At 42.4% G+C, this 14,038-nt stretch overlaps 1 protein-coding gene and 1 pseudogene across 17 annotated transcripts in view; both read left to right on the forward strand.

Moving 5' to 3' along the window:
* The first annotated feature begins 7,411 nt into the window (after positions 1 to 7,411).
* Positions 7,412 to 7,734, forward strand: LOC145360009 (large ribosomal subunit protein eL42-like; annotated as a pseudogene).
* Positions 7,735 to 10,788: 3,054 nt separating this feature from the next.
* cdk11b (cyclin dependent kinase 11B) overlaps positions 10,789 to 14,038 on the forward strand; it is a 43,512-nt gene continuing 40,262 nt past the window's right edge. For 7 of the 17 annotated variants that reach the window (XM_080215190.1, XM_080215197.1, XM_080215198.1 and 4 more), the window contains exons 1-2: positions 10,796 to 10,897; positions 13,425 to 13,523. The gene's annotated coding sequence lies outside the window, so the exon portion shown is untranslated. Of the gene's footprint in view, positions 10,898 to 13,424; positions 13,524 to 13,835; positions 13,993 to 14,038 lie in introns of all 17 variants that reach the window. The other 10 variants (XM_080215191.1, XM_080215203.1, XM_080215193.1 and 7 more) reach the window with 7 other exon arrangements.

Genomic DNA, 14,038 nt, shown 5'->3' on the forward strand with positions numbered 1-14,038 from the left:
TCTTCCATGTGAAATAATAGTTCTAGTCCCATTTACCCTCCCTCTTCCCATGTCATCTTTCGTTTCATCCATCTTGGCCACCCTCAAAGCATAGCCTTGCAGTTTTAGTTTTAGAATAGCAATCACTCTGTAATTGCTGCAGTCTGAGCGCAGAGTACAGAAATTTGCATAAATCCCATGGTCTGATTTTCTATACAACTTGAAGCGTTCTTATGCTGTAATAGAATTATTTCCAAATCTGATGAACAGATTTCTTTTGCCAGCAATGTCACACCCTGAATCAGATTTATTCAAACTCTTAAGTTTTACATCAGAATGATGGCCTTTGTAACCACCTTTTCCTTTGAGTTACAATTCTGGACCAGGTCTCCAGGTTCTTGATACAATCTGGTTTAGGGTGAACAGACTTCTATTGAAAGTAGATGAAGTTTAAGATTCAAGACACCTGCTAAGGGAATAACGCCACAAGAATTCCTGAAGTTTTGAACAAACAAATTTTACTGTACAAGGTCAGAGATTAAACAATTTAAATTATATCTTCTAACATTCCAAATTAGCAGGCTGTGGTCTATGCATCATCCTGCACAATAAATGGCAGATACATCAAAGTAAAAAGTCTGACAACACCAGGTTTTATTCCAACCGATTTATTTGATACATCAAAGACAGACTTCATGATTTCTCAACAATCCACTCAGTCATAGAGGTTTACAGCAGGGAAACGGGCCTTTTGGCCCAACTTGTCCATGCTGCCCTTTGTTTTTAAACCTCTAAGCAAGTCCCAATTGCCTGCATTTGGCCCATATCCCTCTATACCCATCTTAACTATGTAACAGTCTAAATGCTTTTTAAAAGACAAAATTGTATCTGCCTCTACTACTACCTCTGGCAGCTTGTTCCACACTACCCTCTGTTAGAAAAAATTGCCTCTCTGGACCTTTCTGTACTCTCTCCTCTCACCTTAAACCTACACCCTCTAGTTTTAGACTCCCCTACCTCTGGGAAAAGATATTGATTGTCTAGCTGACCTGTGCACCCCAATGTCAATGAACAGTCAATCAATCTTCTTGAAACTCTGTTACGAGGGATTCCAGTCTTCGTCTTGGATTTTTACTTTGTAATTCTCTCTAAATCTAGATCCAACTCAGAAGCTCTTAGTGATAAACCACTTCACAAGGTTTCAGTCTTATCTCCTGAGACTCTGTTCATCTGGATTCTCTAGCACCAACTCACGTACAGCTTCAACTCTGATTTGATTTCTTATTGTCACATCTATTAGAATAGAGTGAAAAGTGTTGTTTCTTTCATGCCACACTGACAAAGCATACCGTATATAGAGGAGACTGTGCAGAATGTAGTGTTACAGTCATAGAGAAAGATCAACTTAGTGTGAGGTAGGTCTATTCAAAAGTCTGATGGCAGCAGGGAAGAAGCTGTTTTATGAGTTGGTAGGTGATGTCCTCAGATCTTTGTATCTTTTTCCTGATGGAAGAAGGTGGAAGAGAGTATGTTCATGGTGCGAGGGGTCTTTGATTATGCTAGCTGCTTTTCCAAAGCAGCAGAAGTGTAGACAGTCAGTCAATCTTGTTGAAACTCTGTCTCTGTCATGGGGGATTCCCGTCTTCATCTTAGATTTTTACCTTGTAAATCTCTCCAAATCTAGCTTCAACTCAAAAGCACTTAGTGATAGCCCATCTCACAGGGTTTTAATCTTGTCTCCTGAGACTCTGTTCATCTTGGCTCCGCCAAGCAAAACACTACTGATCCAAAGGGTAGCTTTGTCCCACCAGGCCCATTCTTGGCTCAAAGAACTACAAAATGTTGGATTGCATCTTTGCAGCCCACTGTTGTTCCATGCATACAATGCCTGAGGTTCACTGGAACTTGGGAGCTCTCAATCTCTGCTCCACAAGATGCGTAGGGTTCATTCATTCCTTTGAATAGACGAGGACAGCACTGGTACAAATCTTAAAAATGGATTCTTTTATTGAACAAATTAAAATTAACATTACGGAAGTGAAAAAAAAACTTCGAGACTGGCTGCTAAGCCTGTCACTGTACTGGACAGTATCTTAAAACCAAACCTGCCAGCTGAACACACAGTCATAAACTATAGTTAATTATCTCGCTATTGTGAGTCCCCTTGCAGTGTCTACAGAAAACCGGTTTTGCAGCTGTTGTTATCAAAACGTGTTTTGCTTTGTACTTTTCAGGAATGTGGTCAATTTTCAGCTAACCTAAGTTTTGAAATGTAGCCAGTTTCTTAAGCTTAGCAGAGTTAGTTGCATAGATAGAAATATCTTAAAATGAAGATAAGCGGAAAAGCAAATTGTGCGGAGGGTGTGGAAAGTCTGCAGAGGGATCTGGATAGGCTGAGCGAGTGGGCGAGGACCTGGCAGATGGAGTACAATGTTAGCAAGTGTGAGATTATCCAGTTTGGCAGGAATAATAGTAGGAGGGATTACTATTTAAAGGGCAAAAAGCTGCAGCATGCTACGGTGCAGAGGGACCTGGGGGTCCTTGTGCATGAGTCGCAAAAACCCAGTCTGCAGGTGCAGCAGGTGATCAAGAAGGTGAATGGGATGCTGGCCTTTATAGCGAGGGGGATAGAATATAAAAGCAGGGAGGTCTTGCTGCAACTGTACAGGGCACTGGTGAGGCTGCAGCTGGAGTACTGTGTGCAGTTTTGGTCGCCGCACTTGCGCAAGGACGTTTTGGCCTTGGAGGGAGTGCAGAGGAGGTTCACTAGGCTGATACCGGAGATGAGGGGGTTGGACTGTGAAGAGAGGCTGAATAGACTGGGTCTGTACTTGTTGGAGTTTAGAAGGATGAGGGGGGATCTTATAGAGATGTATAAGATAATGAAGGGGATGGATAGGGTAGAAGTAGGGAGATTCTTCCCACTCGAGGGCACAGCCTCAAGATAAGGGGGGAGCAGTTTAGAACGGAGTTGAGGAGGAACTTAAAAAAACATAGAACATAGAACATTACAGCGCAGAACAGGCCCTTCGGCCCACGATGTTGCGCCGACCAGTTACAAAAACAATGACCCACTAGCCTATACCAATCCCTTTTCGTCCATAAACCTATCCAGAGATCTCTTAAACGCCCCCAAACTAGACGCATTTACAACTGCAGCAGGCAGGGCATTCCAGTCCCTCACCACCCGCTGGGTAAAGAACCTACCCCTGACATCCGTCCTGTAGCTACCCCCCCTTAATTTAAAGCCATGCCCCCTCGTGCTAGCTTTCTCCATCCGAGGAAAAAGGCTATCACTATCCACCCTATCTAAACCTCTAATCATCTTATATGTTTCAATAAGATCCCCTCTTAGCCGCCTTCTTTCCAACGAAAACAACCCTAAATCCCTCAGTCTCTCCTCATAGGACCTCCCCACCATACCAGGCAACATCCTAGTAAACCTCCTCTGCACCCTCTCCAACGCCTCCACATCCTTCTTGTAATGCGGGGACCAGAACTGCACACAGTACTCCAAGTGCGGCCGCACTAGAGTAGTGTACAGTTGCAACATTACACTGCGACTCCTAAATTCAATCCCCCTACCAATAAACGCCAAGACACCGTACGCCTTCTTAACAACTTCTTCACTCAAAGGGTGGAGAATCTCTGGAATTCTCTGCCCGTTGAAGTGGTGGAGGCTACCTCGCTAAATATATTTAAGACATGGGTAGATAGATTTTTGGTAGGCAAGGGAATTAAGGGTTATGGGGAGAAAGTGGGAAAGTGGAACTGAGCCACTTCAGATCAGCCATTATCTTATTGAATGGTGGGGCAGGCTCGAGGGGCTAGATGGCCTACTCCTGCTCCTTGTTCTTATGTTAAGTCTTTCCATAGATGAAGCAAACAGGGCTAAGTATACATAGGATCCCTCAAGATGGTAAGTTGTATTTCATAACACCTGCAATAACTGATTGCAGTTCAAAGTAACCTTGTGAAAGAAAAGCAAAACTTTTATCAGAATTGAACTGTGCTTATTAGAGAAAGATTTAAGAACTTTTGATTTGCAAAATATGCCACAATTAAAAAGCAAACTCGCTCAGTTCTGACACACCCATGCATAAGAGTCCAACACCTCCCTTTGTGCTATCACATCCTTGGATTCTTTGCCTTCAGTAATTAAAGATCCCGCTACCTGTTCCCATTGCTCCAGTACCTCCCAGATGACCAGGCTGCTGATCTCTGCTCCCCGTCCCTTCCCCCAACCCACTGCTGACTGGATGTTTTAAGATAGGCCTACCTGCTTTTTATACATAATTATCTTCTGATCAAAACCAACACCTGAACTGTTGCTAAACTCTATTACCCTGCTTTTCCATTACTGAAAGTAAGAAGGGCTGCTGAATCCAACGTGCTGCATACCATCTAAGATGTTACATTTTTTAAAAATGGTGTAAAATGCACTTAAATGGACAAAGGAACCATAATGAAGGCTGCTCATTACAGTATTCACAAAAAATATACTAACTTTTCCAAAATTCCCAGAATACCATGTTTAAAAATAATTTGACTTATTCAGAAACAATGTCAGTGACTCTGATAATATATTACATTTGCATGCCATAACATCCCTATTATAAAATGGTGTATCCTCTGACTGAGTAATGTTCTCTGCTAGTTTTGCTCTCACTAATGAAAATGTTACAGCTCACTTACTGATCCCGCATGTTACACTTTTGTGGTGCATTTTTAGGAATCTTAAACTTGTATTACGCTGCAACAAAAATGTCTGAAGCCAGGACCATTAGTGCTGCTATTAATGGTTCTGTTGGAGGAAGTCATGCATAAGAGGAAGATCTAATGTGTAACTGAGCTTTCCCACTATTATTAACACCACCACCTTTTGCCTCTGTGTAGCTTTTGGAGAGATAGCAAAGTCAAGTGATTGTAAATTTGTGCATTTCTTGCACAAGTACTCAATGCGTGAAAAAAGTGAATGACCTTAGCACCAAAAAGAAGCCAGCCCATGTTTTCTAAAAATGCATTGTGAGCTATCTGCTATTTACAATGATTTTTCACCTCACTCTGTTGAAGAGCTTGAATTGTTTACTGTCAATATCTACACTGTCATGGTACTGTTTGCATTCTCATCTTCACCTAAAACTTTGTCCTTTGCATACTTTCAAAGTTTTGTACTTGTATTTGTTGCTTGGTGCTTGCATATCATCATATTCATTGTGGGATTCGTGAAAATGTATATACAGCTATGTTTTGGTAGTGAAAAGTAATTTGACCCTTTTTATAGTACAAAACAGCTGGTAACAACTGAGAGAGTACAACAGGTGGTTTGCAAACCTTTAATCCCTTGCTTCCTTAAGAGGAAAATCCTAGGATAAGAGCCAATAAATAATAACATGGATGGGAAATGCTATAGTTTTGGGTTCACAATTATGATTTGTCTTCATTCGCATTCTATTGTATCTTGCATTAGCTGTCATTGAACCGTGTCATGAAATACATGTATTGAAAAAAAACTTCAATTTATACAGTACCTTTCACAACCTCAAGACATCCTAATGCACTTTACAGCCAAAAAGTGTGATTGCTGTTTTACGTAGGAGGCCATGCAGTACAAGTTCCAAGTTCTGGAATACACTGCTTGAGTGTGGGCTGGAGATGGATTCAATCAAAGCATTCAAAGAGAATTGGGTAATTAATCTGCTGGTTCCTCGAGTTTTTCAAGCAGCAGGTTTCTGCTGCAAAACCAGGAGAGAAGATCCTCACACAATCCCTCTGGATTGAGGATTACTTTATTCTAAGTTCTTGGCTTCTGCGATTGCTGCTGATTCCAATGCACAACCTGCAGACTCTGCCACATGGGAGGCAGGCAATTCTTGAAGGATTGTGTAGATGAGTTGCTTGGACATTTGTTTGCGCTCTCTGAAGTCTTGACTTTGCATCTTCCCAATGAATTCTGTTGATGCATTCACTGCTTTCCCAAATGAACTTTCTCCGTGTTGGTTGTTCATAGTCATAGTCTCCCAGTTGGCAGGGATGGTTTAAGGAAATCCCTGAAGTGTTTCTGTTGCCCTCCAGGGAATCTCCTGCTGAACCAAGTTCCAAATAGAACAGGTGTTCCTCAACCACTGGAGCCCCAACATTGATAAGATCTGTAAATGTTATTTAATTTACCTTGTGTACACAAAAACTCGAAGGAATAGGCCATTCAGACCTTCACGCCGGCTCCAATATTCAATAAGGTCACAATTGATTTGGTTGTGGTCTTAACTGTACTTTGCTGTTTAACCCCTATTGACCTTAATGAGACCAGCTGTGATATGTCATTAAACATTTGAGAGTGTTCTCAACCTGAGTTAGCTCCCTAAGTGCACTTATGCAAAAATCATATTTTCATTTACTCATAATTTTTTTTGCCTCATACAACTGATCAAGTAATTAAGTGTTTAAAAAAAACTAAAACAAGTTTGACAACATCTGTGGAGCGAGAAACAAGTTAATTTTTGGCATCCATGTAACTTGTCGTTTGTACTTACCGCTTAAGGCATAACAAGCTGATCTCCCATTGCGTTTCCATTCTGATTACACATTTTGGTGAGTTCACATTGATGTTTAAACCATTGGTTCAATTTTTCAGGAAGACAATCATTTGTGATATGTAATCTGAAAAATAATACTCTCTTTTGAGCTGCTTGCTATTTTGAAAGAAGCTCTGTGAGTTTTCTATGTTAGCAAGTGTGCTTTTAATAGTGATCTGGCAAAATTGCAATGGTTGCAGTGGCTTGACATATTTTTGTTGGTGTTTTGCAGTCAAGACTGTAAGATAAACAGGCAGAATTAGGCCATTTGGCTTGTTGAGTCTGCTCTGCCATTCAATCATGGCTGATACATTTCTCAACCTCATTCTCCTGCTTTTTCCCCATAACCCTTAATCCCTTCTTTACCAATCAAGAATCTTTCTATCTCTCTGTCAATGACCTGGCCTCCTCAGCCTTGTGTGGCAATGAATTCCACAGATTCACCATCCTCTGGCTGAAGAAATTCCTCTTCATCTCAGTTCTAAAGGGTTATCCCTTTATTCTGAAACTTTGCCCTCAGATTTTAGTCACCCCCTACTAATGCAAACATATTTTCCATGGCCACTCTATCCAGGCCTTTCATTATTCTGTAAATTTAAATGGGTTCCTGCATCCCTCCACCCCTGCTCAATCAAATACAGACCCAGAGTCCTCAGACACTCATCTTACGCCAAGCTTTTCATTCCCGAGATCATTCTTGTGAACCTTCTCTGGATCCTCTCCAAGGCCAGCACATCCTTCCTTAGATATAGGGCTGAAAATTGTTCACAATTTTCTAAATGTGGTCTCACCAGAGCCTTATAAAGCCTCAGCAGTATATTCCTGTTTATACCTATGATTTTGTCTGGCTTGGGCAGATGGTTGATGTACCAAAGACCCGGAGGACGTATTGCAAAAAAAATGTTGTAGGCACCAGCCCCACGAGGTTACTCAGTACAAGAAAGTGAAGGATTCCTCCTACGCACAGAGTAAGAGATGTTATGACAGAAAGCAGAGTGGTTATGGTGGACAGACAAAACCTATATTTCACAAAAAGGCTAAGACCACAAAGAAGATTGTGCTGAAACTGGAGTGTGTGGAGCCCAACTGTCAGTCAAAGAGAATGCTGGCCATCAAGAGATGCAAACACTTTGAGCTGGGAGGACATAAGAAGAGGAAGGGCCAAGTCACCCAACTTTAAGCTGCATTCTTTGTTTTTGGAGGACCAATTCACAATAAAACTTATCAAAAGTTATCCAAAAAAAGCATATTAGTGACTGGATCAAGTGTAGTATTGACATGCTATGCTTGGTTGAAGTCATTAAGTTACATTTTAGCTTCATTTGAAGCAATTTTTAAAAGCGGCATCTCGGCCTTTGGCTAAGACGCCAATGAGATCAAGCCTTTGAGGAGGAGCTATGCCATCTCCAATCGGCTTTGTCATGTAGGTCATGCCCAAGACAGGAGGTGAGAGCCCTGTCTTGTCAGCTTGGATCGGAAATGTCTCAACTTCTTGAGACTCTGAATTGGACTTGATTGGATTGAATTGGAATCAAAACAAAAAAAAATTGTGGCTGAGGAAGTCAAACTCTGACAAAAGGTAATCCAGATGTGAAACGTTGGTTTTATTCTCTCTCGATGTGGAGATGCTGGCGTTGGACCAGGGTAAACACAGTAAGAAGTCTCACAACACCAGGTTAAAGTCCAACAGGTTTATTTGCAGCAAATGCTTTCAGAACTGGCTGTTCGTTCGTCAGGTGCAAGGGAGTTCTGATCACAGACAGGGCATATAAAGACACAAACTCAATTTACTTGAATAATGATTGGAATGTGGGTCCTTATAGCTAATCAAGTCTTAAAGGTACAGATAATGTGAGTGGAGAGAGCATTAAGCACTGGTTAAAAAGATGTGAATTGTTTCCAGACAGGAAAGTTAGTGAGATTTTGCAAGTCCAGGCAAGTTGTGGGAATTACAGATAGCGTGACAATGACCCAAGATCCCGGCTGAGGCCGTCCTCATGTGTGTGGAACTTGGCTATCAGTCTCTGCTCAGTGACTCTGCTGTCATGTGACCTTCAGAGCACCTGCCATGCTCTCATCCCACGTACTCTCCACTTTAGAGATCTCTACTGCCTCCCGAAGATACACAAGGCAAACACACCCAGCCGTCCCATCATATCGGGCAATGGGACCTTGTGCGAGAACCTTTCCGGCTATGTCAAGGGCATCCTGAAACCCATTGTACAAAGAACCCCCAGCTTTTGTCACAATACTACGGACTTCCTACAAAAACTCAGCACACATGGAGCAGTTGAATCAGGAACACTCCTCGTCACAATGGATGTCTCGGCACTCTACACTAGCATCCCCCACGACGATGGCATTACTGCAACTGCCTTAGTATTCAATGCCAACAACTGCCAGTTTCCAGATTCAATTTTACAATTCATCCATTTCATCTTCACCTTCACAACGTCTTCACCTTCAACAACCAGTTCTTCATCAAAACACACGGAACAGCCATGGGGACCAAATTCGCACCTCAATATGCCAACATCTTCATGCACAGGTTTGAACAAGACTTCTTCACCGCACAGGACCTTCAACCGACGCTATACACTAGATATGTCGGTGACATTTTCTTCCTTTGGCCTCATGGTGAACAATCACTGAAACAAAGATGTGATGACATCAACAAGTTCCATCCCACCATCAGACTCACCATAGATTACTCTCCGGAATCAGTTACATTCTTGGACACATGCATCTCCATTAAGGATGATCACCTCAGCACCTCACTGTACCGCAAGCCCATGGATAACCTCACAATGCTCCACTTCTCCAGCTTCCACCCTAAACATGTTAAAGAAGCCATCCCCTACGGACAAGCCCTCCGTATACACAGGATCTGCTCAGATGAGGATTGCAACAGACGCTGAAAGATGCCCTCATAAGAATAGGATGTGATGCTTGACTCATCGATCGACAATTCTGACCTCCTCAGGAGACAAATACGGGACAGGGTGGACAGAGTACCCTTCGTCATCCAGTACTTCCCTAGAGTGGAGAAGCTATGACATTTTCTCTGGAGCCTTCAATATATCATTGATGAAGATGAACATCTCGCCAAGACCACCCCCCACCCCCAATTCTTGCCTTCAAACAACTGCACAACCTCAAACAGACCACTGTTCGCAGCAAACTACCCAGCCTTCAGGAGAACAGTGACCATGACACCACACAACTCTGCCACAGCAACCTCTGCAAGACATGTCGGATCATCGACACGAATGCCATCGTCTCACATGAGAACACCATCCACCAGGTACACAGTACATACTCTTGCAACTTGGCCAACGTTGTCTACCTGATACGCTGCAGGAAAGGATGTCCCGAGGCATGGTACATTGGGGAGACCATGCAGACGCTATGACAATGGATGAATGAACACCGCTTGACAATTACCAGACAAAACTGTTCTCTTCCTGTTGGGGAACACTTCAGCGGTCAAGGACATTCGGCCTCTGATCTTCGGGTAAGCGTTCTCCAAGGCGGCCTTCACGACACACGACGGCGCAGAGTCTGTGAGCAGAGACTGGTAGCCAAGTTCTGCACACATGAGAACGGCCTCAACCGGGATCTTGGGTTCATGTCACACTATCTGTAACCCCATGGCTTGCCTGGACTTACAAAATCTCTCTAACTGTCCTGTCTGGAGACAATACACATCTCTTTAACCTCTGCTTAAAGCTCTCTCCACTCACATTGTCTGTACCTTTAAGACATTATTAGCTGTAAAGACTTGCATTCCAATCATTATTCATGTAAATTGAATTTGTGTCTTTATATGCTCTGTTTGTGAACAGAACTCCCCACTCACCTGAAGAAGGAGCAGCAAGTGCTCTGAAAGCTAGTGGGGTGTGCTACCAAATAAACCTGTTGGACTTTAACCGGGTGTGAAACTTACTCTATTCTCTCCTCACAGAGGCTGTGAGACCTGCTGAGGTTTTCCAGCATTTTCTGTTTTTATTTAATTCTACCTCAACTTTGTGCTGAAAATTACAAAAACAGCAACCTTGAAAATGACTGCCTGATCACTTTTCCTGCCCTTGCTAGTTACTTGTGCTGCAACTGTTCCGCCCGGAGAAAGTTTCCGAAACAATTACAAACTTTCCCCAACTCGCTACAAACTTCAGCCCGCCGAGCAGCCACTGAGTGCACATGCGCGGGAGCGAGGGAAGGGGCGTCGCGCTGGCGGTGACGCGGAATAGGTGCGACGCGGCGGCTGAGGCTCGGGCGCCGGCGGTTCTGAGGTGAGGCCTGCGGCCGGGGACGGAGGGGCTGCCCTCGGAGCTGGGACTCAGGTAGAGGCCCTTCCTCCCTCTCTTAGCTTCTGGTGTTTAGCAGCGTGGGGGCGGCGGGGCTCCTTTCCCTTCCCTTCGGGTTTGTGCTGGGAGGAGGGCCTGAAACCGGCGGCGTCACCTGGTGCGGGCCGCGGGTGTGCGGTGCAGGCAGCCCGATCCCGGGGTCTCAGACCCCAAACCCGCCACCAGGAGATAGGAAAGGCCTTGCTTGCTTCCGTCTGAAGCACCAGTCGGTGACATTTGGAGGCACCACAACACCTGTGTCAAAACCAAACAGAAAATGCTAGAAAAACCCTAGGCAGCATCTGTGGAGAGAGAGACAGAGTGAACCTTTCAGCCCTTACCATCACTTAAATCATTATCCTGTCCATTGGCTGCTGGACCGGTCACTGGGTACCAACTCTCTCTCTGCTTTTTGGGAAACGTGGTCCCAGATGAAAGGATAATATTTTCGCTAAACAGACCGTGTTGATTTGAAATTGGACAAGCACCTTCAGATAAAGTACAGTTCCTTTATTAGTCACAAGTAAGGCTTACACTTACACTGCAGTGAAGTTACTGTGAAATTCCCCCAGTTGCCATACTCGGGTGTCTGTTCGGGTCAATGCATCTAACCAAAATGTGGGAGGAAATCAGATTACCCACACAGACATGGGGAGAATGTGCAGACTCCACACATATAGTTACCCAAGCTGGGAATCGAACCCGGGCCCCTGGTGTTGTGAGGCAGCAGTGCTAACTATGTTCAGATGTCTGAAAGGATGCATTCATTTTTCTCTTCCTCCACCCCCCCCCCCTCCAATTTTCTGGTCGCCTCCATTTGAGGAAACTTGTGTTTTTACTCAGACAAACTCTGGGTTCCAGTGCAGAAGGTGGGAGAGCCAGCTGTGGTTAAATCAAGCTGAGGTAATCAGTGAAAAGATTTCTGATATTGAATCCAGGTTTCATTTTGAATCCTTATGTTGCATCCACTGCCTCAGCTGGGGTGAATGCAATCACTGATTTCTTGTAGTTATGAATGATCAATATTAAAAAATATCATGAAACAACTACATTTGCACAGTGTTATATGTTCATTTATTTTCCATTGTGTCATCTCTCCTGCAGCTGCTGATTCTATAGCTTATAAGTGCTACCAGTTCTCTAATATCTTGCCCAAGTATTCCTACTTCATATGTGAACCTGGACAGGAGTGTTGGCAGATTATTTGATCATGAAAGTGTCATAGCTGAGTCTAAACGCCTCAAACATACACTTTTCTTTCAGGGTCAGTTCACATTGGCACGGTGGCACAGTAGTTAGCACTGCTGCCTCACAGCACCAGGAGCCAAGGTTTGATTCCTGGCTTGGGTCACTATCTGTGTGGAATCTGCACATTCTTCCCATGTTTATGTGGGTTTCCTCTGGATATTCTGGTTTCTTCCTACAGTCCAAAATACGTGCTGGTTAGGCACATTAGCCATGCTAAATTCTCCCTCAGTGTACCCAAACAGGTGCCAGAGTGTGGCCACTTTTCACAGCAACTTCATTGAAGTGTTAATGTAAGCCTGCTTGTGACACTAACAAAATAAACTTTAAACTAAAATGATGATCAGGAGCTGTAATCCTGATTAATTTCCAGCAAACTTTGGGAATCAAACCTGTTATTTAAGAGGTCCTTTTACTTGTCTTCACAAACCTGTGATTCATTCATATTGGAAGTCTTTACCTGACAGATCAGATCCCCTTCAATTAGCTAATCTTGGTTGCAAGTATGTTAGAGGGACATACATAATGGCAAGTATGCTGTGCTTCAGAGGATTGTATTTGTTTATAGCACAGAACTGGATCTGGTGCTGTTAGTTGGTACCCTAATTACTGTCATTTATTAAAGTACAAAAGTTAGATTGAGAGTTTAACTTCTGTTGACAGCAAAGACTATGAAACTGATTTATGATTTGTAGTGTTTTCTCATGAAATACCAATGTGTTGTTATTAATAATGTGCCCAGATTATGGTTTGGAGGTGAAGTCTTATTGCAATGTTAATTTTGTTCTTAACAAATGAATCCTACAGTGATTTCTATTCTGGTATGGTGAATTGTATTTTATCACCCGCATTTTCTGAGCCAGTAATGTAGGCAAAATGTCACTGTAAATGTTTCTTTTAATAATCTGTTTCTCATGTGCAAACGGTATTAATTCTGCACACCATTAGTGACCAAGATTAAAGTTTTGCCAAGGCATTATTTGCCAATGATGGACTTTTAAGTAAGGAATCATCCCTCTGAATGATTTCCAACTTAGTATGTTCTGTAAATACATTGGCAATTCTTGCAAAACTTTAATACCATTATCTGAAAATGAAATCACTTGGTCTCTACTATTTATTTCTGGGTTGCACTTCACTATGTTCAGAATAATGTGTTACATCCCAAGAAGCATTTTTCAGTTTGGTGTTCACATTATATACTTGGTTAACAAGGTCCTATAATATGCATTAATTCCACTATAACAAATTATAACTAATTGGTACCTTTTGCTTTCAGTGTGCTGTGTAAAAACATTCGCAATTCTCTTGGAGCAAGAGTTCATTTGTAAGTCTGAACAGTCACTACAATGACAATTGTAGCAACATCCTTCTAGTGGTAAAGTTACATTTGTGTTTTTCTGTCTTGCATAGTGTTTGAATTTAGATTTTGTTCTCTGCTAGAAAACCTTTAACATGCAGCTTTTCTTTAAGTTCTTCATAGATGGGTTGTTGGAAGTACAGTGGAGTCCTCATTTATCTGTCTCATCATGATAATTATCTGAAATCCCAACTCGTGAATGGATGCCAGTTAATTTTTGGTCTAAAAATGCTGCCATTTTTTATTGTCAATTCCTGCCAATTTTTAAAAATTTTACACAAATGTTAATATTCATGTAGGCTTTATTATGGTTTTTTTTTGTCACTTCAGGTTAACTGCATATCAAGGAACAAGGAAAGACACTTGAATGGGAGCTTTTTCAAACCAAGCATTAATTCTGATCAGTTCATTTTATTGACAATTGAGGAGGCAAGGCTCATCAGAAAATGAGATTTACAAATGAGCAGTGACATACCAATCACACAATGTAAAAAAAGAATGCAACTAATTCCAATATAAATATGTACTTTTAA

Source organism: Carcharhinus amblyrhynchos, chromosome 30 (genome assembly GCF_965287045.1).
Source record: "Carcharhinus amblyrhynchos chromosome 30, sCarAmb.v2.hapA, whole genome shotgun sequence".
In the NCBI taxonomy this organism is placed as follows: domain Eukaryota; kingdom Metazoa; phylum Chordata; class Chondrichthyes; order Carcharhiniformes; family Carcharhinidae; genus Carcharhinus; species Carcharhinus amblyrhynchos.